This window comes from Ovis aries, chromosome 23, assembly GCF_016772045.2.
Source record: "Ovis aries strain OAR_USU_Benz2616 breed Rambouillet chromosome 23, ARS-UI_Ramb_v3.0, whole genome shotgun sequence".
Classification (NCBI taxonomy): Eukaryota; Metazoa; Chordata; class Mammalia; order Artiodactyla; family Bovidae; genus Ovis; species Ovis aries.
Window position 1 is genome coordinate 41,427,337 of NC_056076.1, and position 19,013 is coordinate 41,446,349.

Sequence of the window (19,013 nt, forward strand, 5' to 3'; positions counted from 1 at the left end):
TTACTATTATTTAGGTTTATTTTTCAAACTGACTCAAGGGTCCTGCTTCAGAGAACTCAGGAAAGGTGGTGCGAGGTAGTTACAGAAGAAATGGCTGTAAGTCTGTGGTGGACACGGCTGCCCATTCCCTCTGACTCACATCCCAGGTTCCTCTGTGGGCTGGAAACACATGGAAACACAGGGGGATCCTGCCCAGAGAATCCTCCTGCATCACAGAAGCTGGGGTTCATGTTGCAGTTTAGGGGTGGGGCACCTGCACTTGGCCGGGGTCTCAGAGGAATGGGGGCAGGTGTTAATCCAGAGGGTAGGCCGAGTGGGAGGACACCCGAGACCCAGGAGGAATGGGGGCCCAGAGGAGACTGCTGAAAGGGGCGTGGCACCTGGGGTCTTCTTAGTTGCTGGTTGAAATGGATCACCACTCAGGAAAGTTCACACAGACACACAGTTTTGCATGGAAGTGTAGGCATGCTCTGACCTTCTACAATCCAGCCTGAAAAATTCTATGCCCCCCAGATTAAAACTCTTGAATTGGGGTGGGGGCTGCTAAGAAAAAAGAACCAACGGGTAAAGTGACGACACTGATTAAAAGGCTTTGAACAAGGAGCTTTGTTAACGAATGGCAGAGAGGCAGGGAGGGAAAAGGAAGGGTGTTTCTAAGCTGTGTGGTGGTGAGAACAGTGCTTTAAGAAGATTAGTTAGTGTGGAGTTATCCTGGAAAGAAAAACCTGGAAACAAAGATAGCAGGGAGTAACCACAAGAAAATTTGGGGTAGAAATGAATAGTTCAGGCAGCAGTAATGACAGGAATGCAGCTGTAGTTTTTATTTTATTCAACGATCCAGGTTGCATATGACTAAAATATGTTTTCTAATATTAAATACAGTATGTTCTAGTTTCAAAACTGTTCATTTTTAAGCGTGATTCCTTCTCATTTAAGAAAATGCAATCAATATATTTTCTTTATGTTTTAGTAGTTAGGGTTGATATAATACTATTCTTTCTGAAACACAACTTTTTTCTTTGTCCATTCGTTCAGTAAATATCAAGTGCTATTTATGTACTAGGCTTTGTGCTGTAACTAATTTAAATGTAATTTCCATCCTCTGACCATTTAAGATATTACTTGTCTCATCTCATAAATAGAAGACTTGAGGCCCATGGAGAGAAGCAGGGGTTGAATACAGAACTAATGCGTAGCTGAGTGCCTGTGCCACGCAGTGTACGTCTCTCTGTGTCTGGGTAATGTGTGATCCCCCCGGGGCACTGCGTGCTGCCGCTTACGTGGGCCTCGTGAAGGTCACCCCTCAAAGTCACATGATGAATCTTTTATGAAGTGAATCTAGGATCCAACCCTTTCCTTCTAAGTAACCAGTCATGTCCAACCCCACAGACTATAGCCTGCCAGTCTCCTCTGTCTATGGAGTTCTCCAGGCAAGAATACTGGAGTCGCCATTCCCTTCTCCAGGGGATCTTCCCAACCTGAGAATCATACCTAGGGAATGAACCCAGGTATCCTGAATTGCAGTCAGATTCTTTACCATCTAAGCCACCAGGGAAGCCCTTTCTATATAGCAGTTCTCTAAAAGCAAATTTTCTATGATATGTTCATATCTGAAAACACCTTTTAATTAAAATGGTCTTAAATGTCCTGAACTATGACTCTGAGTATTTGAAATTGCCTTGTTCCCAAGTGGGCCTCTGGAAGACCTGCTAGTCCAGGGCTTAGCTGGTCCAAGGAGCTAATGCTGATGGTGGCAAAGAGATTCAACATGGCCAGATCAAGGCAAAGTTCAGAATTCCAGTCAGGTGGCCAACCCTGTCGAATTAGCACAATTCAGGAAAGAAGAAATAATGAAGTAGCTGTCGGGAGCCAAACTGTATGGATTTTCACAATCTAGGGTTAGAAAGATATTCATCTTTCCTGCTCGGAGACTCTGAATGCTCAGAGTTCAGAGTTTCAGGGCACCAAGTCATACTGGCATAGACGCAGGAACTGACAGAGAAAACGTGATACCAGATAGTTACTTACTGTCCATCGGACAGAACCGCCCCAGCCTGGCAAGGGCAGTCTGCATCTCAGGCCAGCCAGAGAGGTAGATGCTTCGGCAGAGGCCACTTCCTGGCTTGCATCTGAAGAAGAACCACAGAGTTTATACACTGATCCGCAAGCATCTATCTGCCCATGGCCTGGTGGAGAGCGGGCATGAAGCAGATGACCAGTGGGTTGGCAGCAGCCAGGGAGGGAGTGAAGGGAAGAACAGACGAGCAAACGGGGGGTTGCCAGCCATGTGCCCAACACCAGTCAGGACTGGAATATTCCACCCAGGCCACAAGATGCCTCCTGCTGGCTTGATGATGTGTTTACTGACACAGGTGGATTTTTGTTTTCAATATATGTGACTCCTCTCTAAGTTAAGGACTGGTCAGCTCCTATTCTGGTGGACACTTTTTCTTTTGACGTGTCAGTAAATTGAGGCACTGTTTTTGGAGACAGTCCATCTTGTCAAAGTCACTTAGTTTAGCTCCCCTCTGACTCTGTTGGTGCATATATAGTCACCTCCATCTACACCTTAGATGGTCAGTCTTACTTGTCCATAATTATAATCTTGAAAAAGAGAAACCTGAAACAGATTTCCTCCAAAGACTTTGAGCTAGGGGCAGACTTTCACATGAAAATAATAGGGGCTTCCCTGGAGGTCCAGTGGTTAAGAATCCGCCTTGCAATGCAGGGGACACAGGTTTGATCCCTGATCCAGGAAAATCCCAGCTGTCTTGGAGCAACTACGCCCGTGTGCCACCACTCCTGAAGCCCACGTGCCCTAGAGCCTGTGCACCACAATAATAGAAGTTACTGCCTTAAGAAGGCTGCACACTGCAACGAAGAGTAGCCCCTACTTGCCGCAACTAGGGAAAGCCAACATGCAACAACAAAGACCCAGCACAGCCAAAACATAAATAAATAAGGCTCTTTAAACAATAAAGGAAAGGAAAATAATAAAAATGTGGGTCATGAACGTTTACAGTGAAAATACCTTCAGGTCCTCCACTACTGTAGAACAGTTGAAAGCTGTTGAAACTTTTCATTCTGTTTGCTCTTCATCTGTTTTCCTTCTGAATTTCATCCTCATACCCTGTGTGGTATGAACATTGTTAATAAGGGTTTTCAGGAAGATGACTATGGGTTATGTTTTCCCAGGCATCTGAAGCAGTAAATACCAGTGCTTAGAACAGGACACCGCTTCACTCAGCAGGTCAAGACTTGTCAGAGGGTCAATGCAAGTCCCACCCACTCTGTAAAGAGCTTTTGTCTCCTGGGTTCTGGCCTCCAGGTGGAGATGAACACTTGAAATTATTTCTCAGTAGAACTGAAACATTTTTTTTATATCCAAAGCTAAGCCTTCAGTAAACATCTTTTGTTTTTATGCCTCCAAGCACCAGCTCTGCACGCTCCTCAAGTACAGATTCTCCTTTAGCTGCTATTGTTCTTCCTGCTGAGCGGTTCCCCCGTTATCAGGGGGTTGTAGGTCACATTTGGATTCACTTATCATATCCTACTGAAGATTGGCTGATAAGTATTGGTCAGTAAAGTGGAATGTTCTCTGGTCTGCAAACTTCAGGAGGGAGGCTGTGAGGAAGTGTGACTTATATGCAGACCTCTGAGGAGGTCTCAGTATCCCTGACACCCAGGGCCATGCCCTCCACGTGGGGCCCACCTGCATCTTACTCTCCATCTGCAGATCTTCAAGGCACAATGAACAGGCGCAAGGAACAGCTTATCCACAAACTTCCTCTGAAACAACAATTTTTCTTCAGCAGGTTAATTTCAAAGCTACTGGCCAATGAGCCCAAAGGTCTGATCACAGACATCGCTCAGCCCTGTGCTCTTCTTAAACTCAGTCGTTAGAAGGGAGAACATTTAAAGCCAGCTTGCGAATAAAAGGATGCAACCTTTTATTAGAAATTAGACCATGTTAGATACCATCCACCGTGTTGTCCTAGGTGCTACGGTGGAAACACTTCCCTCCAGGAAGGGAACCTAAGTTGATACAGAATAATTGGAAGATAGATGATGTCCTGCAGGTTCTGGATCCTTGAACCAAATGCTTTTCAAATCTTTCAGAGTAATTTAGAAGTGTTCCTGTTTTGTTTTTTAATATTCATTTATTTGGCTGCGTCAGGTCTTAGTTTTGGCATGTGGGATCTTCCGTTGCAGCACACAGACTCTGTAGTTGTGGTACGTGGGCTCAGTACTTGTAGCGAGAGGGCTTAGTTTCCCTGCATCATGTGAGATCTTAGTTCCCCGACCAGGGACTAAACCTGTGTTCCCTGCATTGCAAGGTGGATTCTTAACCACTGGACTACCAGGAAGATCCCAGAAATGTTCCTCATTTAAAGTAGAAAAATTATAGCACCTTTTAGAGCTGGTAAAAACTTTAAAAATCTTTTGTCATTGAAGCAGTTGGAACTTAAAGCACAAACAGCTTTAAGTGACTCTCATCCATGTCAGCTCAAATGAGTCACATACAGAAGGCTTTGTGAACTACACAGGTGAGCATTCGTACTTGAATAGGGCTATTGCCAGGTTTAGCTTAGGAGGAACATCCTGGGTTTCTGGCCTCCTAAGGTGCCTCAGTCAACAGTGAGGAAGAAATAGAAGGTCTCATCATTCTCCCAGGTTCAGCTCTGAAAGAATGGAGCAGTGACTAGTGCCAAGGTGTTTTTCTCCAAGGACTGGCATTCCCCCACCTTCACCCACTTTTGCAGAGCCAAGCTGTTGCTTTCAGGCCTAGTCCATTGAAAACTGAACCAATATTTCTGTGCGTCTGTCAAGGGCCTGCCAAGTGTGGAGTCGGGGACAGAGCATGACTCAGGAATTAGACAGCGTGGCAGCCAGCTGTTACCAACCTGTGAGTTTGCTGCAGTGTCAGATTTGGGCAGGACTTCAGCTGTTTCTCTCTCCCAGCCCGAAACCATTGAGCTGGTGGAGAAGTGAGCCCTGATTCAACCCAAGAATCACTCTTCCTGAGTCTCGGGACCAGGATCCTTTATTGCCCATCAAGGTGGTCTTGGATGAGTCTCTCAAGGCAGCAGACTTGAGGAAGTGTCTAGCCATTGCAAGCTCCCTTTCTTGCCTTCTCACTCAAAAGGATGCTTCTGGAAACTTCCCGATACCATTGAAAACTCAAGACTGCCTTCACTCTGCTCTGTCTGGGGAGTCAACTTACCTCTATTTTGTTCATTTATCAGATTTATTCTCTTTTGTCTCAAATAAAAGCGGATCCCACTTGTGCACTGAGAAGAGCTTAATTAAAGAAGAGAGTGACTAAGGAAAGCCTTTATGTCTCCGACAGTGGCCCCTGAAGCATGTGCAGGGAAGTTTTTCCCTTTGTCTTGCTTCTTCTTGACAGAAGGCAGGTGGGTCCTTTGGGTCACCCAGCCCCTCCACGCTGAACGCTGCCATTCTCTTTTTTCTCCTTGATTGCTTCTCTCTGTGCCCCTCTTTGGAGCGTGAACAAGCACTCAGAATGAGTACACGAGGCTTCTCTTTGGAGACGGGCCTGATGGATGTTCTGCGACTCAGCCTGCAGGAGACTCTTGTGCTGTGAGCATCTGTCATGTTCCTCTCTCCGGAGGCTGCAGACACTTTCTCGGCTGCCTCCTCCCAGCTCTTCGAACAGTGTTTCCATCCAGCTTGCCACGGGGATCAGGAACCATCAGATCCCCAGGAGTGCGTCTCTGTACCTAAGAGTGGGCTCTTGCCCTTCTCTGCCGATCACCTGTCTGTTCTCCTCTACCACGAGCTCTTCTTTGGAGGCCTCATCTTTGCCGCCACTCGGATCTGACTTATCTGCTGTATCCTTCAGTTTCCATGTCAAGAACAATAGCAGCTTTTGCATCCTTGTTCACAGTGGTAGGTCTTCCCAGGCTGGCACAGTGGTAAAGAACCCGCCTGCCAACGCAAGAGATGCAGGAAGACGCAGATTCTATCCCTGGGTCTGGAAGATCCCCTGGAGTAGGAAATGGTAACCCACTTCAGTATTCTTGCCTGGAAAAATCCCATGGATGGAGGAGCCTGGCAGGCTACACTCCACGGGGTCACAAAGACTCAGACACGACTGAGCACACACCCAGACTTGCAATCCTGTTCACAGCGGTACCACTGCAAGATGGAAATGTTTATGTAACTGCTGGGAATGTGCTAGAGGAGGGCTGGGTTTAGTCCAAAAGGAACAAAATCCAGTTTCAGTTCAAAGTGAAACCTGTGGCAAAACAATAGTTGACAACCACCCTTGAAAGATGGAGCTTCCTAGGTGGCTCAGTGGTAAAGAATCCACCTGCCAGTGCAGGAGACATGGGTTCAACTCCTGGGTCGGGAAGATCCTCTGGAGAAGGGAATGGCTACCCACTCCAGTATTCTTACCTGGGAAATCCCATGGACAGAGGAGTCTGGCTGGCTCTAGTCCATGGGATTGCAAAGAGTCAGACAGGACTAAGCGACTCACACTTCCACTTCACTTTCACTTCAACAGTTCACTCAAGCAAAGGGGGTTTCAGAAATGCCTTGGAACATTCTAGTCCTGCCAGGAGTCACCCTGTTGCTGGTTTTTGTTTGCAAATATTCCTTTGTTTTTGCAACATGGTCACAATCCAATCTTTGAAGTCTATGGATTTCATTTGGCCCTAAGATTACTTGATATACAAACATGTTTTATGTCAGTAACCAGGACATGGCTTTTACCCCTCCCAGAGATGGTGGAGCAGAATGGTTAGTTAGAGAGTAGACACTGACGTTACACTGTTGGAGCTCAGACACCAGCTCTGCCAGCAGTCTCTCCACAGGTATTAGCTGAAACTCTTGTCATCATTCCGCTGATTCCAAAGACACAGCTCTCAAAGCACATAGGCAGCCAGGCTTTAACCCAAGTGTAGCGTATGCTCACGTCGTCTTCATAAAAGCTAATACATCCTACACCTGTTCGTGCTTCTTCCAGGATGTACCGAAGGGAACCACTTAGGTTTTCACCAGCATCCCACATTCCCCTCCAGAGTACAAAAACAGTCGTCACTGTTATTGACTTTTAAACAGATGTGGGTTGCAAAGACAGTAGGCTGTCATCCACTGCAGAAAGCACATTTCCCTCTGGCCTTTGAAGTCTTGCAGACATTGGCCATTTCTGATTGCAACAGAGGACACCAGTGTGGGGTCCTGCAGGCCTCTCTGAAGCATCCTTAGGGTCAGGTTACAGGGAAGTGAAAACAGCTTAATTCCAAACTGAACAAGTCCCTCTCCAACAGGCTTCATCCAAACCAATTTCTGATCCAGGAGTCACACAGGATGCTTTAGAGAGCAGCTTTGGAAGCCAAGAAACCACTAGAGAAGAAAATGGAGCTGAGCAGTGATCTGGGAAAGAGAACAGATGACGGAGAGGCAGAGAGGGAGTTACAGGAAGACGGAGGGAAGACCTGTGCTCTAGGCCTGTTTCTGCAGCCTGTGTTGGGTGGAGCTGGCAAGGCAGACTCCAGCTTCTGCTTGGCTGACCAGATGCCTCAAAGTGGCTGATCTGCACCAGGAAGCTGGGAGATAGAGTAGGGCTGGAGGAAGAGGAATTCTTGCTCCAGGCCACTGGGATCAGCATCACATAGTGGAGGCCCAGGAAAGGTGGGGGTTCCTTGATCCCTGCACGTTAGCTTAAGAGAAAGACCATGGAGTGCGTCATTGATGTGTGTACAATGATTTTAAAAATTAGTGTTCTTTTTAGAGTAGAATAACATTATCATGGTTAATATGTTCTTTAAAAAAAACCCAATGAAATATTTACATACAAATAATAAAATGCAGACATTATGCTAGAAAGTAATTGTGGCTTTGAGTCCTTGCAGGTGACCCCACCCTGACCCCACCCCCCAAGCCCCCCTGTTCACACAGAGGAAAATGAAAGGGATAGTAACAATTTTTCCAGTAATTTATTAGCAAGTTTCCAAAACAAATTTTCTAGCAACACAGAGACCAATTTTATTCTGCTTTTCTTTTCTAACAGAGGTTTTGTTGTAAGTTTTCTTAACATTGAGAACATTGGTACCACAGTGAAGAATCTCTTAATTTTGAATATGTCAGTGTTTTATAAGTAAAAATATGTTTGTTTGTTTTAACAAAACCCTGCTAGCGATTTAAATCATCACATGGCAGATGTGCTATGGGAGCACCAATGTTATTTCTAATATGACTTTTTATTTTTTAGCCTTTATTCAGGATTTTATTAACACTTGATTCTATCTAAATGGTTAGGACTATTTGTGTATCAGAAATAATTTATTTTAAGGATGGTCTTGTAGATTTTTTCCTTTGACATGTCTCATACAAATTAATTTTAACACATGTTGCTTTTGTTTAAGAAAAAAGAAAACTTCTAAAAATATCATTTCAAACTTTGGTCTAAAAGCCGCTATTTTCATTTATTTTTGTTTCAAGGTCTTACTTGGAGAGGGCAATGGCACCCCACTCCAGTACTCTTGCCTGGAAAGTCCCATGGATGGAGGAGCCTGGTGGGCTGCAGTCTATGGGGTTGCAAATAGTCAGACACGACTGAACAACTTTCAATTTTCACTTTCATGCATTGGAGAAAGAAATGGCAACCCACTCCAGTGTTCTTGCCTGGAGAATCCCAGGGATGGCAGAGCCTAGTGGGCTGCCATCTCTGGGGTCACACAGGGTCGGACATGACTTAAATGACTTAGCAGCAAGGTCTTAAAGTAGTGGGTAAGAGAAAGGAAGAGGTATTCAGAATACATGACTCATTTTAAGTTTACTTTTTTTAGAAATGTGCTTCTTTATCTGTTTTTGCTGTTGACTTGAGACATAGTTAAAAGTGGTATGGAAATGCATGAACTTTGTCCTTATAAAGATAAATTAAGGAAAACCACAATAAAAATTATGAAAGCTATTAGAAAATTATAACAGAAAAGAAACTATAATAATGACTAATCAAGATAGGATGAACTCATATTGGAACTAAGATACTAGACAACACCAAGATGAAAAATGGTAAGGTGATGATTAGAATTAAATATGAAGTTCCTGGCATCTCTTTGGAATATAGTAGGTATTGTTTAACATATCTTTATTCATGCTGGTGTGCTAGTATTAGTTGCTCAGTTGTGTCCGACTCTGCAACCCCATAGACTGTAGCCTACCAGGCTCCTCTGCCCATGGAATTCTCCTGGCAAGAATACTGGAATGGGTAGCATTCCCTTCTTCAGGGGATCTTCCAGACCCAGGAATCGAACCCAGGTCTCCTGCATTGCAGGCAGATTCTTTACCTTCTGAGCCATCAGAGAAGCCCCATATTAAATAATGCCTACTATATTATTCTCTGTTGTTCTTAAATATTTCATAATTACTTCTAGCTGAATAAGTGAATAAGATAAGAGTCAGAGTATTAACCAGAGAAGAGCCAGAGATTGAACGGTTATGACAGACACTCCAAAGATTTCCAGGCTCTTTTAGGTTTTATATGTAGCCTGTCCATTAGTGTTTGGTTTATACCAGTTTTCTCATAAGTAATCTGACGTGACCTTTCGGGGTCCAATCAGGATTTCTTATGTTCTGGTGCTGCACCTGAAAACCGACATCCCATGACTAGTTATCTAGAGAAAGCCGTGGATATTTGCACGGCTCATATTGGCACACTTCCTTGTTTCAGTCTGAAAGAATTTTAGGGCGTGGTTTGAGTGCCGTGTCCCATCCGGGAGAATGGTATGTCCCAGAGGGGCGGATGCAGCACACACGGTGGATGCCGAGTTTTCTCAGATGTAAGAGGAGCACACGTACCTTGTGAGCCAATTCAGGAGAAATAGGGTGATCAGCAAGTTCCTGCTCACCAATCAACTATGCTTCAACTTAAAAAGGAAAAGAAAGGAAAACAAGTAGAAAATTAAAACAAGAAAGACTTGGGCTGTGTGAAAAGGGATTTGTTATTGTGTGAGAGCCACGTAAATATAGGAGAGATAGTAACAAAAAGAAAGGAAACCAGGGAGGAAGGAAAAGAAAGGGAAAAGCACTATTTGACATCATTAATTTAGTCATCACATCTGACACTAATTCTTAGCAAGGCATATTTCATAATAGCGCCAATGCCAAATTTCTCTTCTTTTTACTACATTCAAATTGAAATTCTAGTGGACTGGTGGTCACTAAATAAAATTTCTAGTAGACTGGTGAACATCCTTATTCTATAATTCTGGACAGGAAGGGTATTTCACTTAAGAGTTGCCCTTAGAAAATGCTGCCAGTTATATTTTTGAGTTTAGATTACATAAAGTATTCTCGTGTTTTCCCCATCATAGAATAATTCTCAATGATTGCTTCAAAATCTTTAGTTGATTTTTATTGTTCCTTTTAAATGATATTTGAGGGACAGGGATGCTCTTAACAAATCAGGAAAATAAACAGATTAAATCCCATGCAACCAGCCATCTCAGCTTTGCGTTTCTTTTTCTGCAGCTGAAACCAAAAATTATACACAAAAATTCCATGATTTTCCCTTATCTAGCTTCAGAGGAGAGCCAATGCACCTATCAAATAAGTGTTGTTAAGGTTTATTAGTTATTAATGCGAAAGCCGACTATTTTCTGTGTCGCCCTTGTGCCTTTTGCAACGTACCAGATTCAGTCCGTAAAGCATGGTGGCATATTTTAACTTTTACATTTCACTACTGCAAAAATGAAAGGCTACTAAATGTAAAATTATAGATGTAAGTGTTATGGAAGCATCATATTGAAAAAGCATGTAAAGTTTTATAATAAAAACTTACTCAGAAGCCACTAAAGGAAGGGACGTGTAATGCTCCAAATGTTGAGTAACTGACTTCATAATACTTTATCTAGATTATCTCCAGCAGCAGTGAAAACAATAATGGATCAGAAATTTAGGGCCAGTTTTATTTATGAGTAAGAGCTTGAAAATGAATGCATAAATCCTAGGCCCCTGTTTTCCATGTCGGTGTCCCACCATCAAGGGTCTTCTCCTCCAATGGAGTGAGCCAGAAGCCCCAGAGCCTGACACGGTCCACGCCCGGCCAGCGCCCAGAGCCCTTGGCCTCTTTGCTGACACCACAACAGTCTTGGGCTAGACTCCTGCTTGGTTTTATCCAGAACTGCCCTCTAAGAGCAGCCCACGTCGTCCACAGTCTGACTCAAAGGTCAGCTCGTCCATGACCCACCAGTTCCTGAGACCACCCAGATCAGGCCCGAGCCCCTGCTCTGCACCCGGAGCCTGGCAAGTGGCTCTGGGGAAGCCAGAGGGGACCCGACCGCCTGCCCAGCCTGCGTGACCTTGTCCCGGACTCACTGCCGGGAGCCACAAGCTGTGAGCCCTGGGCTTCCAGGCATCTCTGCCCGGATGTCTCTTTACTGTTGTTTACTATTCATAGTCCGTGTTTTCCTGTTTCCTGGGAGCTTTTGTTCATAGGCTAGATCCACCCTTTCTGGACACTGTCATCCACCTGCACCTTTGGGGAGCTCAGAGGCTCCTCTGGGCTTGGCCTTTGGATACTTGGCTCAGCTTTCCAGCCCACTGGGTCCCTTCCTCTGGGCCCTCTTCCTTCCCCTTCTTCCTTCTTCCCTTCCTCCCTCTTTCTTGCTTGTGGCTGTGGACACCTCATCACACATCAGCCTGAGACAACCAGACACTTCCTCCTCTGCGTTCTTCCTGGAAGGCAGGCTTTCCATCTAAAAGATTTCTTCCTAGTTGTGTTTTTCTACTACTCATGAAATCTCAACCCAAAATTTCCGTAAAATTTTTGCATTCTCTCTGAAGATGGCTCCGTGTGTGTCCCCTCCCCCATCAGGTGGCACTGAGTCACCCGTACTGGATGTTCCACCCAAGGGCCTGCCCCCCATATTCCTCCCGGCAAAGTCACATCCACTCTACAGTTCAGCACTGCAGGAAAAACAATATTGCAGGAAGAAATACAACTTCCTCCTGACTTTGACTACTCTAGACATAAATACAGGCTTCCGGGTGGCACTAGTGATAAAGATGGTGCTAGTGGGGGAAGGCAATGGCAGCCCACTCCAGTACTCTTGCCTAGAAAATCCCATGGATGGAGAAGCCTGTTGGGCTACAGTCCACAGGGCCACAAAGAGTTAGACATAACTAAAGCAAGTTAGCATGCATGCACTCAGGCATAAATACATTCAGGTTGACAGTGGTCTTCAAATGGTTTTGCTTGTGAATCCCTAAAAGAAGTTTGAAAAAATTATGTACCCACTTTCAACATTTTAAGTTGCTATCTAAAATTTTCATCATAAGTTTATATGTTTACTTGTTAATAGGAGATAGACAATATTAAATATTTTCTAAAGGTAAAATGAGAATGGATGAAATGAGAATAAATATTTTATGATATTACAATAAACAGACTTTAATCATCTTACAGATTAAGGCATGCCAAATCTGAAAGAAAACACATGAAACTTTCATCCATGGGTTGTATCCAGGAAAGCTTCAGTGGTCCCACAGAACAGCCCAGCTGCAGTTAAAAGAACAAATGTTCCCAGGCTCTGCCACTTTGGATGTTGTGAATTCAGAGCATCTCAGCATGAACCAAAATATCCCATTTTTAACACCAAACTTTGTCCTTCACAGAGATATGTTTCATAAGGGGAGGTGGGGAGCATTGTGGGTTTCTGCAGTCAGTGTTTCCGCCCATCCCTCAGTCTCTTCACCTGGGCAGTGCCCCATAGTAATAGCTGAGATGAGTGAGGGCTTTGTCATGTTCAAGAAAGACCCCTGTTCCTAGACTCCTTCTCGTAGAGATCAGTATAGGCAGAGTCCATAAAGCTGCTGAGTGTATAGAAATTATTAATACTATTTTGGAAACTATCTGCATCCCCCCTGGAAAATATCCATGTATCTGCAGAGGTGTGCACGTCTCCGTTGAAAGTTAGGAGTCCAGGGTTGCTGACCACACCACACTTTTATGGGCACACGTGGCGTGTTCTTGCCTTATCTGCACCCGGTACAGCCTCAAGCTTCTGTGAAGCAGGGGCTGTGTTTCCATCATTCGCTGTGGCATCCTCACCGTCCCAGGATCCTGGCATGCAGCAGGCTCACCTGTGGATACAGGTCACACACTCAGATCTCCCCCAGGAGCTGGGAAGGGGGTGAATGAGTGAAGCAAGCTCAGAGGGGTCCTGGTGGGGGATCCTGCAGGGGGCTCCAAGTACACGGCACCTGCAACAGCCAAAGCCAAGAGTGGAGACCCGGTCCAGGCACAGAACTGGGGGCCAAGTCTGCCTCGTTCAGGAATCTGGGATTTACTCAGTGGAAACCCCTTGGAAGATTTTTAAGCAGGAAAATGACGCTTTGTAGAGGTGAGCTGTGGCTGAGATGGAGAGAACAGAGTGAGGGGGGCCAAGGGTGAGGCTGGGCTGGTCGTTCGGGGGCACGTGGCTTGGGCTGGGATGGTGGGGGGTGGAGGGAGTAAACCAGGATGTGCTGGGTTCTAGAAATGCTTGGGTATAGGGGAGGTTGGTGCTGACAAGGAGGACAGTGCTCATGAACCTGAACTTGGGAGGGGCTGTGCTCATGAACTTGGACTTTATTCTGTAGCAGTGGGATCATGGGACTCTTAAGAGAACATTGATGTCATAAAAAAAAATGCGTTTAAAAGGTGGTTGACGGTGGGTTCCTTCTTTTTTATTCTTGCCGGGATTGTGATGACTTGTACATGTGCACCTGTCATGCCTGTGGATGCTCACTGGGCGGTGTTGTGACTGGTGAGACCAGATCTCAGGCTCGGCCCCGTGGACAACTCTGCCAACTTCTCTCTGCCTCAGTGTCCTTCCAGTAAAGTGGGGGAATGTGAAGTGAAAGTCACTCAGTCACGTCCAACTCTTTGCGACCCCATGGACTATACAGTCCATGGAATATTCCAGGCCAGAATACTGGAATGGGTAGCCATTCCCTTCTCCAGGGGATCTTCCCAACCCAGGGATCGAACCCTGGTCTCCCGCATTGCAGGCAGGTTCTTTACCAGCTGAGCCACCCAAGTGGGGGAATAGTAGTGCCTATTAAGTAGGGCTGTGATTTTAAAATTAATGAGATAATATAACTTGTAAGATACTCAAAGGATACCTGAGAAATAGGAAGAGCTCAAAAGAAGTTAGGTTTTATCCTGTTTACAGTGGAATACTGGGGCATATCTGAACTCTTTCTTCCCTTCCAAAAACTCTCATGCATCACTGTGAGCTCCAAGGACCTTGACTTCCTCTGGCTCTAATTAACGCAGAAAGCATACTGCATAGAAATGAGAATGTGAAAGGGAGAGGGCAGAGTCATCTATCAAGACCTTGACATTGTCATTTTTAATATCTCTCACTGCCCATGAGCCAGAGAAATAGTCTCACACAATAGGGCCATCCTTGGATGTCTTTCACTCGCAGCTTGTCACTGTTTTTATTCTGCTCTCGTTCTTTCTGCCTCTTCTTGTTGCTTCTCCTCTGGGGGCTGGGTGGTATAAGAACCACCTGTCTGCATGCCTCCGTCTCTGCCAAGAGAGGTCTGTGTGTGCCAATGGTCATCAGGGAAACGGGATGTAGTGCTGGCCTGATGCTATTGAAGTTTCGAGACCTTAGTTTCAAACGCTTTGGTCCCCCTAGGACAGCTGCTGAGAATAACCTTCCCACCTATTGTACCAACGTCTGTAAAGGCATAGCCACACCGATCATGGGCCCCTACCCAGCCAGCAACTGCAGAAACCAGATACCTTCCGAGGTTGTCATCCCAGCTGTTGATGCCAGAGGGACAGGGTTTAAGGCATCCTTTGCCTTCTGTTTTGGATTCCTTGTCATAGGAGTTTAGCTGTTTGTCCACCCCGAGAGCAGTCGCCAGTGACCTCTCCATGGATCACGCCCTGTGCTTTAAAGATACCCCGAAAGTAGTTAAGTAAACATCGTAAAAAACCTGTGTCACCTTGACTTCTGCTTTGCCCCTCAGTGAAATGGTACAGCCATGTTCCTAGATGATGTCTTATGAGTGAAAGTGAAAGTGTTAGTCACTCGGTCATGTCCGACTCTTTGCAGCCCCGGGGATCATAGCCTTCCGGGCTCCTCTGTCCATGGAATTCTCCAGGCAAGAATACTGGAGTGGGTTGCCATTCCCTTCTCCAGGGAATCTTCCTGACCCAGGGATCAAACCCAGGTTTCCTGCATTGCAGGTGGATTCTTTACTCTCTGAACCACCAGAGAATCCCCCTCTTATGAGTCAAGTTCCTTCTAAATCAGAAAGAATTGGGACTTCTTGATTCGAAGAACTTATATGCGGGTTAGACTATTCAGTAGATTGAAAAACCACAGATCTTGGGTATTCCACCTCTGAACAAGACCACCTGACAGTTAGGTCAGAGGCGTAGCCAAATGCCTAGATGCTGAATCTCTGTGGCCCTTCCCCGCAAGACCAACCCTCCCGGGCTAGTAAACCCAGAGACTCTTGGGTTAGGTCATCAGAATTTTGTAAAGCTGCACAGTGATTGTAATATGTAGCCAGAGTGGAGAACCGTTGGTGGAAGCCAGAATTGCACTCAGGCTCCAAATGATGGATTGAGTTGAGATTGGACGGAAAGCACTGGGAGCAGGGGGACTCCAAGGAGCCAGCTGCTCAGTGGTTGGAACCAGCTTCTGCAGCACTGCCCGGCAGCATTCTGGAGACCAGGGGACCCTCACACTCACTCTGAAGAAGCCCTTGCAAAAGATGCCCCCCTTTATAATAAATCAGGAAGAACTAGACGCAGTGTTCTTTCAAGCTTCTATAGATAACCTCCAAAAGATGTCAAGAAAGAGACTCCTATAAGTATTATCTATTAATAGAACTTAATATTTATATGGGGCTTCCCAGGTGGTTTAGACGGTAAAGAGTCTACCTGCAATGCAAGAGACCCAGGTTGGATCCCTGGGTGGGGAAGATTCGCTGGAGAAGGGTGTGGCTATCCACTCCAGTATTCTTGCCTGGAGAATTCCGTGGACAGAGGAGCCTGGAAAGCTACAGTCCGTGCGGTGACAAAGAGTCCACACTCTTAATATAACACTTTAATAGTAAATAATATGGTTTATAGCAATGCATACAGAAGTACTCATTCATTCATTTATTTATGAGCCCTGCTGTGTGCTGGGTACTCCATGGACCCTAAGGATAGAGCAGTAAACACGACAGCCACGTTCCCTCCTCCCCGGGGAACTTGAGATAAGTCATCACCGCGGCTCTAGAGTCGAGGAAGGGCCAGTGAGCTGCACCTGGGAAGTTGCCCAGCCTTGAATGTCTCTGCTGGGCACTGAGGGGAGAGGAAGATTTCTTTCTGAAAGCACATGCATCTGCAATGCTCGGGCACCAGATTCACCCACGGTAGCCATTGTCATCAGAACTGGTTCTGGAAGTTTCAGAGCAGGTGGCACAGGCCTGTGTGTCTGGTGGAAGCAGAGAGTGTCACCCCTTTGTTTCAGGGTCGCATCTGCACAAAGATGGACGCGGGTTATTTTTTCCTTGTGAATAAGTAACAAGCCGTTAAGTACACAATGGAGACACCTCTCCTCCCGTGAGCTGGAAGCGTAGTGATTGATGAGATCCGATGTTTACTTGTGTCCCCGGTAACCTTGACTGAAGTCACTGAAATCTTCAGCCCGTCCATCAGGAGAATGGCACGCACACGCCAAGGGACGGGGCAAGCGGCAGGCAAAGCTTTGTCGGGGGCAGCGCTCAAGGTCCCATAAAGGGACTCGACGCAGAGGCTCAGGAGGTGGAGGGGTTCTCACGAGGAGAGGAAGAGTGTAGTCACAGCAGCAGGAGGAACAGTGGACATTTGTATTCAGAGAAAAGGGAAGGAAGCTTGACAGTGAGGAAGAAGAAAAAGAAGAAACTGATACTTGGTCAAGAGAAACGGGCAGTGACTGAAGGGGCCAGGTATGCCCCCTTTGCTCAGCCAGCAAGTGACCATCAATAAATAGCTTTAAATGCACCCTTTTTTGGTTTCTTTGTTGGCTTTTCTGTTGTTTTTTGCATCTTCAGTTCTTTTATGGCCCTGGGCTTTAGAAGCTTTAATTTCCTTAATGTTCATTTTGTAAGGCAAACGAAGATTAGATGTTCTTCTTCCTAACCTATGGCTTAACCTACTGATTTCTGCAAAATAATTTGTGGAGAAATATTTCTGTTTTCACTGACCAGATTCTACAGTCAATGATAATATATCTCTTGGTGAGATTTTTTTTTAATCTTGACATAGAAAACTTCAAATACGTATAAAAATTGATCAACTTACAGCTCAAATTGCTTTAAATATAACTCCAATTTATCCTCTCCATTCCTCATACTATTTTAATGTAAATGCACCTTGGGTTGTTGTTGTTTTGGGGGTTTTTTTGCACCTGGTTTTTGTTCTAACATGTGACTGTGTATAAAATGCCTGAGTCAGCGCTCATTCCACAGATTTGCAAAATAACCCTCAGCCATGTTCCTGAAATCAGTATGTAGATAAAGAGACATGCAGATACTAAGGTCACAGTGTTATTTTCTGGCTTTTTTCTCTAATTATAACCATCCCAGGGGGTATGAGATGGTATCTTACTGTGGCTGTGGTTTGCATTTGCCTAACGACTAATGATGTTGGGCATTAGAGAAATGTCTGTTCAAGTGCACTGCCCATTTTCTTTGGTAAATTGGGTTGTTTGTCTTTTTTCGTGACTCAGTTCAAAGCCAGAGGCAGATCCCAAACTCACATATTCACACTCCAAACCCGGGAATCTACAACGTCCAGAACCAATAGCACAGCTGTCCAGCCCGTCCACCTTTGAAGGCGTCTTCCTCTCCTTTCCCCACGTGTCTGCCAGTCATATACGGACTTACGCTGTTAAAATGGAAACCACAGAATAAACGTCACTGTAGAAATACGCACCCAATAAAACTAAATATGTATTCAGCAAATAATTCTGAGAGCTTGCCATCAGCAGAACCTTAAGAAATTCCTGAAGAATATATTTCGTGATTGTGAGAATTTAAAAGATGAGCTAGACAAGAGTTCTAAAATTGTTTGAAAGGGAGCAAAGAAATTGACAAATGTGAAAATATAAACATTGTATTAAAATAGCATCCACGGTGGGCTTCAAAAAGTGATAAACACTATAGAAAAATTGCATGTAAATTGGGAATGGTCAGAGATAAGTCCTTTGTAATTTTAGTAGAAAAGGCTAATATTCTAGTTAACCTTAGTTTTTAATTATGTATTACTGACACACTGAAATAAATAGGAACCATGAAGATTTATCAAAAAAAAATTTATTCTATTACATGGAGACCCTCAAACGTGTTTGAACATAGAATTTTGGTCTTTTTAAAAATATCTGCGTTTAAAGAAAGTTTAAATTCCAGCTTTCTGTGCCTTCACAGTGTCTATACCACTGGCATTTTGTAACACAGATTTTCCCTCTTTTTTTCCAGTCCATAAAAAGAGCTCCTTAATGCTCAGATCCCAGGAGCTGGGAAAGCAGATCATGGTCAGTGACAGGAAGTACAAGTGCTTGAAACTGCAAACTCGCTGGAAGGTGTTAGGTGAAAATTCTAGAAAGGATTAATTTGACAGATAGCACAGATTAAGAAAAATACTAGAAACCAGTAAAGGCCATCTTTCCTATACAGGCTCATTTCATTCTATCCAGGGAAGACTGCTTCCCTGGATATCGCCAGTTGTTAGCAGGAAGAGTGATGGTACCCCTTTTTTTTTAAATCACACTCTTGAGTATTATAGAGATAAATAGCTAAATGATAAAGAAATAACTTTCTTTCACAGCAGTCATTTAAGAAGGGCAAAAAGGGCTCAAATACAGATGCGCTGGATGACATGAGAAAATTAAACCATGAGTGAAAAATTCCGTGTTTCTAAGGGTGCTACTATAGGAAGAGTGCCCCCCGCCGCCACATCAACACCAGAAGGGAGAACTCTGTCCGCCTAGAGGGATGCGGGGACTGCC

At 44.8% G+C, this 19,013-nt stretch overlaps 1 protein-coding gene across 12 annotated transcripts in view; it reads left to right on the plus strand.

The window, feature by feature from the left end:
* Positions 1-19,013, plus strand: part of PTPRM (protein tyrosine phosphatase receptor type M) — a 656,058-nt gene that overhangs the window by 592,055 nt on the left and 44,990 nt on the right. The window lies entirely within an intron of this gene.